This window comes from Trachinotus anak, unplaced genomic scaffold (genome assembly GCF_046630095.1).
Source record: "Trachinotus anak isolate AG129_WGS33_773 ecotype Australia unplaced genomic scaffold, CSIRO_AGI_Tana_v1 ptg000033l, whole genome shotgun sequence".
NCBI classification, from domain to species: domain Eukaryota; kingdom Metazoa; phylum Chordata; class Actinopteri; order Carangiformes; family Carangidae; genus Trachinotus; species Trachinotus anak.
The window spans coordinates 7829601-7841083 of NW_027273884.1; the positions used below are offsets into that span (position 1 = coordinate 7829601).

At 42.8% G+C, this 11483-nt stretch overlaps 1 long non-coding RNA gene across 2 annotated transcripts; it reads right to left on the bottom strand.

Moving 5' to 3' along the window:
- Positions 1-5817: 5817 nt before the first annotated feature.
- On the bottom strand, positions 5818-11224 carry LOC139614000 (uncharacterized). 2 transcript variants are annotated; one of them, XR_011686873.1, is made up of 4 exons: positions 10018-11224; positions 7730-7862; positions 6077-6317; positions 5818-5941 (listed from the first exon to the last, which is right to left on the bottom strand). It is a non-coding gene; the product is annotated as an uncharacterized lncRNA (long non-coding RNA). The 2 variants fall into 2 exon arrangements; XR_011686872.1 differs by lacking the exon at positions 10018-11224 and having other exon boundaries at positions 7730-8395.
- Positions 11225-11483: the final 259 nt, after the last annotated feature.

The window sequence follows — 11483 nt, forward strand, 5'->3', positions numbered from 1 at the left end:
AGATAACATCTCCCATGTTCAGTCTTTCCTGGAAGATATTCAGAGAGTTCACCTCAAAGTGACAGAAATAGTTAAGGTTCTTCAGCAGTGTTGAGTGAGGGAGGGAGGGCTGTATGGAGGGTTGGTGAGAGCTGCTGGGACTAAACCAAACTGGTGAAGCCAAACATTGAGCTGGAAGCTACAAACAGCTGCAGGCTGAGCTGTTGATTCTCAGTGGGATCAGCAGGACTAGTAAACCTTTACCACTACAGGGAGTGGTCTGATTCACTGTTCACATCCAAACATGGACCATGAAGTGATGGTCACGGTGAGCTCACATTGAGGTCACATTATGTCTGTCCACACAAATCTGTGTGGACAGACATAATGTGAACTAATTCTTCATGATTCCTCCACAGAGTGGACCAGGAGAGCTCAGAGGTTCCCAGTGGTCAGTCTGCCCAGCAGCATCAAATAGACCTGGACTCCATATTTACGGTCTGTACATGTACAACAACTACTTTCACATCTGCTCACAATAATCTCCATGCTGCACTTTTAGACCAGTAGATTGTCAGTCTGTCCAACATGGATTTGATGTTTGGCTCCATGATTTTAGTTTGATGCTGTCACTCATATACAGGGGTTGGACAATGAAACTGAAACGCCTGGTTTTAGACCACAATAATTCATTAGTATGGTGTAGGGCCTCCTTTTGCGGCCAATACAGCATCAATTCATCTTGGGAATGACAGATACAAGTCCTGCACAGTGGCCAGAGGGATTTTGAGCCATTCTTCTTGCAGAATAGTGGCCAGGTCACTACGTGATGCTGGTGGAGGAAAACGTTTCCTGACTCGCTCCTCCAAAACACCCCAAAGTGGCTCGATAATATTTAGATCTGGTGACTGTGCAGGCCATGGGAGATGTTCAACTTCACTTTCATGTTCATCAAACCACTCTGTCACCAGTCTTGCTGTGTGTATTGGTGCATTATCATCCTGATACACGGCACCGCCTTCAGGATACAATGTTTGAACCATTGGGTGCACATGGTCCTCCAGAATGGTTCGGTAGTCCTTGGCAGTGACACGCCCATCTAGCACAAGTATTGGGCCAAGGGAATGCCATGATATTGCAGCCCAAACCATCACTGATCCACCCCCATGCTTCACTCTGGGCATGCAACAGTCTGGGTGGTACGCTTCTTTGGGGCTTCTCCACACCGTAACTCTCCCGGATGTGGGAAAGACAGTAAAGGTGGACTCATCAGAGAACAATACATGTTTCAAATTGTCCACAGCCCAAGATTTGCGCTGCTGGCACCATTGCAACCGCCGTTTGGCATTGGCATGAGTGACCAAAAGTTTGGCTATAGCAGCCCAGCCGTGTATATTGACCCTGTGGAGCTCCCGACGGACAGTTTTGGTGGAAACAGGAGAGTTGAGGTGCACATTTAATTCTGCAGTGAGTTGGGCAGCTGTGGTTTTATGTTTTTTGGATACAATCTGGGTTAGCACCCGGACATGCCTTTCAGACAGCTTCCTCTTGCGTCCACAGTTACTCCTGCTGGATGTGGTTCGTCCTTCTTGGTGGTATGCTGACATTACCCTGGATACCGTGGCTTTTGATACATCACAAAGACTTGCTTGGTCTTGGTCACAGATGCGCCAGCAAGACATGCACCAACAATTTGTCCTCTTTTGAACTCTGATATGTCACCCATAATGTTGTGTACATTGCAATATTTTGAGCAAAACTGTGCTATTACTCTGCTAATTGAACCTTCACACTCTGCTCTTACTGGTGCAATGTGCAATCAATGAAGATTGGCCACCAGGCTGGTCAAATTTAGCCATGAAACCTCCAAAACTAAATTGGCAGGTGTTTCAGTTTCATTGTCCAACCCCTGTAGTTTTCTGTTCCAGCTGCTGGAAGAGAACATGGTCACTTTTGTGAAGAACGAGCTGAAGAAGATCCAGAAGCTTCTGGGTACAGATTACCCAGAATGCTTAGAGATTCAGAGGGAGGATGAGGAGGTGTTGGACAGTGAGGATGAAGAGCAGAGGAGGAGCAGCAGAGAGGCATTTGTGAAGATCACAGTGAATTTCCTGAGGAGGATGAAGCTGGAGGAGCTGGCTGACTGTCTGCAGAGCAGTAAGAGGTTTTCTCTGAAGATTCTCTAAAGTGGCAATGAGCAATTTTCCAATCCCATAGTTTCCAAATGATATTAATGTTTGCACTCCTGTTACAAAGACCAGAGGACTTTCTGTTTTATCAACTCCATGTGCTATGTTCATGTATACATTCTTTATTACATTAAAATGTCAAATTGTTTCTCACAAAATGTGTTCATTCAGGAACTTCTACTGCAGTTTGTAAACTTAAAACTAACCTGAAGGAGAAGTTCCAGTGTGTGTTTGAGGGGATCTCTAAACCAGGAAAACCACATTTCCCTTCACTTTCAGAGAGATGAATGTGCTGAAAGAGAAAAAGTTCAGCTTTGTGGAACTTGTTCATCACTTCTTCACTGAAACCAAAGAAGCAGGAATTTGCAGGTTTGAACAGTTCCAGGTTGTGTTCATCTTTGACGGTCTGGATGAGTGTCGACCTCCTCTGGACTTCCACAACAGAGTCCACCTCAGTGCACGTGTTGCTGACAAAGCTCATCAGGGGGAACCTGCTTCCGTCCACTTGCCTGTGGATAACCACATGACCTGCAGCAGCCAATCAGATGCCTCCTGAGTGTGTTGACATGGTGACAGAGGTCAGAGGGTTCACTGACCCACAGAAGCAGGAGTACCTCAGGTGGAGGTTCAGAGATAAGGAGCAGGCCAGCAGGATCATCTCCCACATCAAGACATCATGAAGCCTCCACATCTTGTGCCACATCCCAGTCTTCTGCTGGATCACTGCTACAGTTCTGGAGGATGTGTTGAAGACCAGAGAGGGAGGAGAGCTGCCCAAGACCCTGACTGAGATCTACATCCACTTCCTGGTGGTTCAGTCCAAACTGAAGGTCAAGTATGGTGGAGGAGCTGAGACAGATCCACACTGGAGTCCAGAGACCAGGAAGATGATTGAGTCTCTGGGATAACTGGCTTTTGGGCAGCTTGAGAAAGGAAACCTGAAAGAGTGTGGCATCGATATCAGAGCAGCCTCAGTGTACTCAGGAGTGTTCACACAGGTCTTTAAAGAGGAGAGAGGACAAGGACAAGGTGTTCTGCTTCGTCCATCTGAGTGTTCAGGAGTTTCTGGCTGCTCTTAATGTCCACATGACCTTCATCAACTCTGGAGCCAATCTGTTTTCAGAGGAACAAACAACCTCCCAGAAGCCAAAAAGAAGAAAAATCCAATCTACAGAGACAAACTTCTACCAGAGTGCTGTGGACAAAGCCTTACAGAGTCCAAATGGATACCTGGACTTGTTCCTCCGCTTCCTCCTGTGTCTTTCACTGCAGACCAATCAGACTCTTATACGAAGCCTGATGACACAGACAGGAAGTGGCTCACAGACCAATCAGGAAACAGTCCAGTACATCAAGAAGAAGATTGATTTATGCTCTGTTATATGTGGTTGTAGATGGTTACATGTCAGTGTTAAACGTTTTGATATTGGTACATAGCTAACATTAGCATTAACAGCTATTTACGTAGTCGTCCAGAAGAAATGTTGTGAGCTAAGCATCAAACTTCATTCTTTACTCACCAAGCTCCAGTCATGGAAAGCAATGTCAATGTTAACTTTTGCTTTGCTTCTATTACTATTATTTATTTTCCTCTACTTAAGTTAGCATGCTAACCAGCTGACTCCAGCCCATTTGGCCCATCCTACATTCTGATAGCGAGTCAATTCAATTCAATTCAATTCAATTCAATTTTATTTGTATGGCGCCAAATCATAATCTCACCCCCTCCTTCCTTTAATGCCGACCATATGCTCTAGTCTCTGTAATAGAATCTTATGATCGATGGTGTCAAATGCAGCACTAAGATCTAGTAGGACAAGTATAAAGACAAGTCCATTGTCTGAGGCTATGAGGAGATCATTGGTAACCTTAACCAGAGCTGTTTCTGTGCTGTGATGGACTCTAAAACCTGACTGGAAATCTTCAAACAAACCATTTCTGTGCAGATAATCACATAACTGGTTTGCAACAACCTTCTCAAGGATTTTGGAAATAAAGGGGAGGTTGGATATAGGTCTATTATTGGCTAAAACATCTGGATCAAGAGTAGGCTTTTTAAGTAGGGGTTTAATTACTGCAACTTTAAAAGCCTGCGGTACATAACCAGTTGATAAAGATAAGTTAATCAGACTTGATATAGAGGTGTCGATTAAAGGAAAAACTTCTTTGAACAGCCTTGTTGGAACGGGGTCTAGAAGACAAGTCGATGGTTTAGATGATGAAACTGTTGAAGCGAGCTCAGAGAGATGTACAGGAGAAAAACAGTCCAAATATAAGCCAGTTACAGTGGACTCTGAGGCTGCTGAACTGGACAGTACATCTGAGCCAGCTGTGGGGAGGAGATGGTGAATTCTTTCTCTAACAGAGACAATTTTATTTGTAAAGAAGCTCATAAAGTCATTGCAACTGAGGGCTAAAGGTATAGATGGATCAACAGAGCTGTAGCTGTCTGTCAGCCTGGCTACAGTGCTGAACAGAAACCTGGGATTATTCTTGTTTTCTTCTATCAATGATGAATAATAGAATGTTCTGGCTTTACGGAGACTTTTTTTATACGCCAATAGACTGTCTTTCCAAGCCTTTAGAGATTCTTCCAGGTTAGTAGAACGCTGGTCACAGTAGCTAACAATGGTCAAAGCTCTTACCAAGAATAATGTTGGTTACAAATAGATAGTAAAACTTACAAATAGCTTCTTTCATCATGTCAATGAAAACTATGACAAAAAATATTCAACCTGTTTCTTTATTATGAAACCAAGACTAAAACTAAATAAGTAATGAGAAGTATGACATTAAAGTGGTTACATTTCACATTTGTTGTCAATCAACCCAATTAAATGTTACAATGAAAGACCATAAATATTAATAGAGGACCATAATACTAATGATACTAACACTAAGGTGGGCCGCCGGGTTGCCCGACTAATGGCTGCCATGTTTGTGCCGCCATCTTAGAACACATCCGCCAACAAGGGACACATCTGGGAAATAGCTCTGCCTTTCATGTTTTTACGTTCAGTGGCAGCGTGACCGAAACACAGAGGGCGATTAGTCAGAACGTTGTCCTCATCACTGCCTGGCAAATTCAAACACCTGCACTTTCAGGTCAGAATGGAGGATCATACTTATTCATTATCACAGGAGAAGGAGTCCTCTTCACCAAGAAAGCGAAAACGAGAATTGAAAAGGCAGCGTGACCAGAGACACGAGAAAACAAGGGTGAATATTGAGTTGCTTTTCCCAGATGGAAAGCGCTCATGAAAGAAAAGGATTTTAAAAGGGACGCCGAAGTTGCCTGCTTTCTTCTCAACAGGTAATTCAACCTAACAGTCTAAATGGCAAGTTTTTTCATTGCTTGGCTGCCTAAAGCATGTTCATAGGCTCATAGCATAACATTACAAGCAGCTCAACGTTGTCCGTGCTCATCCTCGCCCAGGTCCTACCCATTCTGATCCACTGCCTTTGCCTCTCTGTCCTCTCCCTCTCCCTTTCCCTCATCCTCTCCCTCTCTCTACCATTGAATCACCTGATGATGATCTCTGACTCTGTACGCAGAGAAAAAAAGCTTTACCCGACTAATACCATATAGCTCATAGCACCATTGTAGAGTAACATTAGCACTTTGCAAAGTTTGTATTTGTTTGCAAATGTTACTGTCTGACAACAACAGGAAGGTGACATGTGGAGGAGGATCAGTCATATCCCGATCATCCAGACAGATTTGGCCAGTGTCCTCAGGTGCTGTGTACAACTGGTTTGACTGGTCGCTGTTACTGGGAGGTCGAGGGGAGAGGACAGGTGATATATCAGTGAGTTACAGAGGAATCAGAAGGAAAGGTGACAGTAAAGACTGTGTGTTTGGAAGGAATGATCAGTCCTGGAGACTGGACTGCTCGAATGGTGCTTACCATGTCTGGCACAACATGAAAGGAACTTCCATCCAGAGAGCTACAGAGTAGCAGTGTATGTGGACTGTCCTGCTGGAACTCTGTCCTTCTACAGAGTCTCCTCTGACTCACTGATCCACCTCCACACCTTCAACACCACATTCACTGAACCTCTGTATCCTGGATTTGGGTTTGGGTTCTGGTCCAAGTCAGGTTCCTCTGCGTCTCCGTGTTCAGTGTAGCTTCTTCTGAGAGTCTTCTCCTGTTAAACAGATGGTTAAATCTCTTTCATTCACAAACATGTTTTCAGATTACTGTATTCAATCTTTTTTTTTTAACTCTTGTAAATTATTCTTTTTAGAATAATTTTGATCATTTCTTCTTCCTCTTCTTTAAAGATGAAAGCTACAATTTTTACAGGACAAAAACATTGTTGAATTTTACTTTTTTTTTTTTTACATGTTCAGATCCTCAAACCATTCCAATGGCCAGCAGGATAGCTAGTATGTTTTCTTAAGTTACTATGTGTTGAGCTTTCAGGGTTACAAGGGGACCCTCTCAAGGACCTATGATGGTCCCAGACTCTACTTTGAGAACCAAGGCTCTCAGTACCTACCCCATGACTCCCCCACAAAGGTCTGGGCTACACCCCTAATATTTGATTGGTCAGTGGTATGTCGGTTGACAGGTTTTAATCTGATCCTCTGAAATTAACCTGGTTAAGCAGGTTAGGAGTTCAGCATCAGTTGCTGTGGTGATTTATAACAAGTGAACCACCGTCGTAGGACTGAACACTGGAGTTAAATCCATTACAGACCTCTGATATATCATCATCTTGTCAGGACTCTGGCTCAAACTGAAAAGGCAGAATCAACGCCATTGTGACAGCCACAACCACAGCTACTGTAGTTGCTGGCATGCGGAGCGAACACGCTGGGCACTGATTGGTTAGCTTCAGAGCGGGGAGGGGCCTTAAAGAGCCCAGAGCTCTAACAATATAACAACCCTCTGTCTTAATCGTTGTTTCAGACAGGGTGAATAGAGTACAGTATAAGATGTACAGTAGAAGAAAAATAGTGTCTTTCTGGAACACTGAAGCATATAAATGTATAGACATAAAGAATAAAATGATGAACACTAAAGATGGCCATAATATGTCCAATCCTGATTTTATAACTATATCATCATCTGAAATCAGCAACCACATAAGACAAAGACTGAGCTGTGATTCCAGCTGTATTTACTGTCAAATGATCACTCAGAGAGAAAGTTAGAAGAGACAGAATATCTCTCTCTCACGGCCTCCGTGTCCATTGCTGCTTTGCCTTTCTGCCACTCACTGAACCAATTAGACACACAGAGAGGGCATTACAAGCGAACTTTTCTATGGAAAGTATCTAAGGTTTGTCCAAAAAGTCACTAGCTTTGTCACTAGGTGCTTTTTAGAAAAAACTAAAGGGGTCTGAAAAGTTGGTAAATTATGCCACAAATACATTACGTTGACAACACTGTCTGTGTTTTACAGCAGCTGGCATCGATGGAGTTGCATTACTGCCATCTCCTGGATTTAGCTACATCTAAAAATCCTCAAATTCAATTTAAATGCACAGTATGTAACTTCTGCTGCAAGGGGTCTCTCAACTGACACAAAAACAAAAGACAGCATTGGCTCACGTCTTGAAGTACTGTGGGCTCATGGCAGTTGTTGTCTTCACCATCATTGCTGTCAGCTTCTTCCAGTTTGGTTTCCTTCAGTGTCAGTCGTTCAGGAGGTTTTTACCAGGAGCCAAATTATCCACAGAGGTGTCTTCTCCATAACAAACAGACCAGAAATTAATAGAAATAATGAATAAAGCAGTCTCACTGTAAAGTTAATGAATCTCCAGCAGACACAGGACATCTTCAAATGGCTGGAAACTGAGACTGCCAATCTTTGTTTTTTGATAACTTATGAACCAGACATTCATGAGGTTTTTACTGGCAGCCAAGTGTCAGCACCGTCTAGTATGATCTTCAGTCCTGTTCCCGTTAGCCCTACTTACTGTGTCCCTGTCATAATGTCATTTCTTTTACATATTTACAGCCTCCTTTCTATTGCTCCTTGTGAGGGAGCTGGGAAGCATCCCTCTCAATAAGGTGAAAAAACACACACACTGACTGTGTAAAGTTGGACAAACTAATGCAGGAAGTTCATTTTTGTTATGGTGTGGTTTATTTTGAACTCTACAAACCACTCCCTCTTTGAGGCCTACTTCTGGCAGCATGTTTTCATGGAGTGCAAACATGAGACTGCAGCTACAAGGGTTCAGCTGAGGCTACTGAGTCTTGTTAGGCTGAACCAAGTGGTCAGAGAGGAGAGAGAGGGGGTAAATGGCTTTGGTTAAGTTTGGGCTGTGTTTCTTCAGTGTGTTTTGTATTTTATTTATCCTGTATTAGGTAGTAGTCATGTGTAATGTGTGTATGTAAATATGAATAATGTTAAAATGTATATATATATATATTTTACATTTACAAGACTCCAGGCTTATATACTTGGTGAGAAAACAGCATGAAGGGTCAGAGAGGGGTTGTCGGGTTGCCAGGTTGTGGGGTTGTTGGGTTGTCACCTCTGCAGTTGGAGTCTGCTGCCCTGGAAAAGGGTTAGGAATTCCAAGACATGTCACGGATCCTTTGCTCCATCACTGTAGACAATGACATACTGTAGAGTAGTGTGGGTTCGGGAGGCAGACACCCTCTCTACCTTTAAGATCAGGCTTAAAACTGTCCTGTTTGGTAAAGCTTATAGTTAGGGCTGGCTCAGGTATGTCCTGACCCATCCCTTAGTTATGCTGCTATAGAGCTAGACTGCTGGGGGATTCCCATGATGCACTGGGCTCTCTCTCTCTCTCTCTCTCTCTCCACTACTTTATGCCATTAACTTTGTATTTTTTTCTCTCCCGTAGTTTGTGCTTCTCCTCTCTCTCCCTCTCTTTGTCCTCATTCTGCAGGTATCTCTGCCTCTGGAGCAGCAGGATCCAGATCCACCACTACACATCATTACTATTAACCACTGTTATCTGTCATTATTATTGATAACACCATTACCTATACAGCTGTTCCTGGTCTCTCTCTCTCTCTCTTTTCTCCTTTCTCCTCCCCCCACCCCCCCTTTTTTTATCTTCTCCTAAATCCAACCGGTCGAGGCAGACAGCCCCCCACCCTGAGCCCGGTTCTGTTGGAGGTTTCTTCCTGTTAAAATGGAGTTTTTCCTCCCCCCTGTCGCCAAGCGCTTGCTCTTTGTGGGAACTGTTGGGTTTTTCTCTGTAACAAAGTAAGGTCTTGACCTGACCCTGTAAAGTGCCTTGAGATAATGTATATTATGATTTGGCGCTATACAAATAAAATTGAATTGAATAGAGGTAGAGGTTCTAGAGGAAAGTGAGGATATTCTGAGCTTTTTTCAAATAATACAAAACATACTATGCAGTGTTTTTTAAAGCATCATTTAATAAATTCATTATTTTTTGCTGAGAAAAGGTCTCTTAAAGGTTACGTAAACAATCGTCACTGCCTCTAGATGTCGCATTAGACCACCAGTATCTCAGGCCAAAACAAATTCCTTGTCTGTCACACTCCTGGCCTCCATTCTACCACAACCCCCTTTCCTCCCTTCATTTTCTCAGTGAGTGAGGTTTTATGAATCCCAGAGTAAGTAGTCACTAAACACACAACAAAAAGCTAGACTGAAAAACGTGACCGTGTGTACAGGACAACAAACAAAAAAGAATCCAGACATTACCATTAGTCCATACTATCATTGCTGTGATATGCTCCACAGTAATGCTGACAGTTAGCCAGCTTGCAATAGGAATTTGCAATTTGCTGAACACATTTATAATAAGGGTAACAGCAAGTCAGCTAATGTTATCATGCTACTGTAGCTGTCACTAACGAAAACAGACATCTAACATTATGTTACCTACAAATTGAGGAGAAGAAAACCAGTTCTCAGTCCAGCTGAAGCCTTTAGCAACTTGTAGGGTTCTCCATCTCAGTAAGGACAGACCAGTACTGGCTCCGCGGTTGGACTGGAAAAGAGATTCAGATCTGGACTGATCCACTGGGACCAGCCGCATGAATGACGTTGACAGTGCAGGTAAGGACACTAATGGACACTGTGGGCGGTCCCTGTGTGTTTATGAACGTGGGGAAATAATAGTTTAACATGGAGGGTCTGACATGCACAAGAAAACGAAGGAGCACTGGACCTTTGTAGCACATACATTATCATTTAGAACAATTATGTCTGTACGTTTACCTGTGCTTAAACACACTGAAATATGCAACTGACAGCGCACCTCTCACACGTAGACATGACGGGTGACGCCTGACATCGCCGTGACATCATGTGTATTTTCCATCAACACAATGGAAATCTCACCAGCAGCTGACAAACATAGACGTGTGTCCAGACTTCAGTTCTCTCACTTAGCTAAGTAATCCAGTGAAGCGCCAAAGCCAGTTTACAGGGTGCGTGTATAGAAACAGTGACTGAAGACGCAGGCAGACTCATTGGTTCAGAAGACACTGCCTGTCTTGCGTGTGCTGCATCACTGCTACTGCAGCTTTGTCTGTCTACATCGAGTTTGCCTTGACTTTTGTTTACCCTCATTCAGGGTAGGACACACACACACACACACACAGAGCTTGAGCTTGAGGGTGAGGGGGGGGGGGTAACAGTAAAACACTGCCTTTTATATTATTGACATAATATAATTATAAACAACACTGGGTTTCTGCTATGACCATATAGAACGTGGCCTCCATCTCTCCATGCAGTCGCTAAAATGGTTAAAAAATATCATATTTATGTTTTTTTCATGTCATATTCATATGAAGTCCAGACATTGAAACTATAGTAAAAGGTGTGTTGTATATAATATTGCTGTTAATATTATGTTGTGTTATGTTAATATGACTATCAGCTGATGTCTATTTTTGCTGGAAGCAGCTCCTCACCAGTGAAAAATATGCAAGATGACAAATCTCTAGTTCACACAATGCAGCAGCATGAGAGGTGTCTCTTTGTGAATCAAAGGGTTAAATCATGTGTTTATGAAGTGTTTTAAAGGGAAATTTCAAAATATTACAATATATATAGTTTATCACAATATAGCCTAAAAATATTGCAATATTACTTATAGGTCATATCAACCAGCCCGAGCTATGACAGGACTGTCCATCAGTGAGACCAATCAGAACATGAGAAATGATTCTTCATAGATCAGAGTCTGTGTCTAAAGCCTCATGCAGTTGGTTTTTTTTTTTTTTTTTTACAGTGATGAATGCATAGTGAATGTTTCAGTGCAGAGGAGCTGATTGTCCACAGAGTCTCAGTGTTATAAAGAAAGACATTGAATAGATTTTATTCAATGTCTAGTTAATGGCA